Source organism: Nansenia antarctica (genome assembly GCF_963989245.1).
Source record: "Nansenia antarctica genome assembly, chromosome: 17".
NCBI classification, from domain to species: Eukaryota; Metazoa; Chordata; class Actinopteri; order Argentiniformes; family Microstomatidae; genus Nansenia; species Nansenia antarctica.
The window spans coordinates 2,289,687-2,290,154 of record NC_137687.1 but is presented as its reverse complement, the minus strand read 5'-3'; positions in this window follow the sequence as shown (position 1 = coordinate 2,290,154).

Genomic DNA, 468 nt, shown 5'->3' with positions numbered 1-468 from the left:
ATAAACTAGTGAAGGTGTAAACTACTTGTCAGTTAGTTGCTACTGAGATTATATCAGCTTTACTCTAAGGCACTCTGCAGCAACAGTAACAACAACAACAGCAACAACAACAACAACAACAACAACAACAACAACAACAACAGCAACAACAACATAAACATTGGCATAATGTAATCTCCACCTGAGAAATACATGTATACTATAGTTCTGTCATGGGGCAGGTTTTATTTCTAACTATGTTTGATATAATTGGACAGCTCTTCAATTGCTGGATGAAAGACTCTTCAAATGAGTTATAAAAGCTGGACAGATCTCTCTAGAGCAGTGGTTCACAGCCTTTCTGTGTTTTCAACGTCGTTTCATAAAAAATAAAAAATAAAAGAGGTTTCTGAATATTTCCCCTCTACTGTGTCCCTAAGAACTTCTATTGCCCCCCTTGTACTGTTTCTCTGTTTCTCCAGTGTAAAT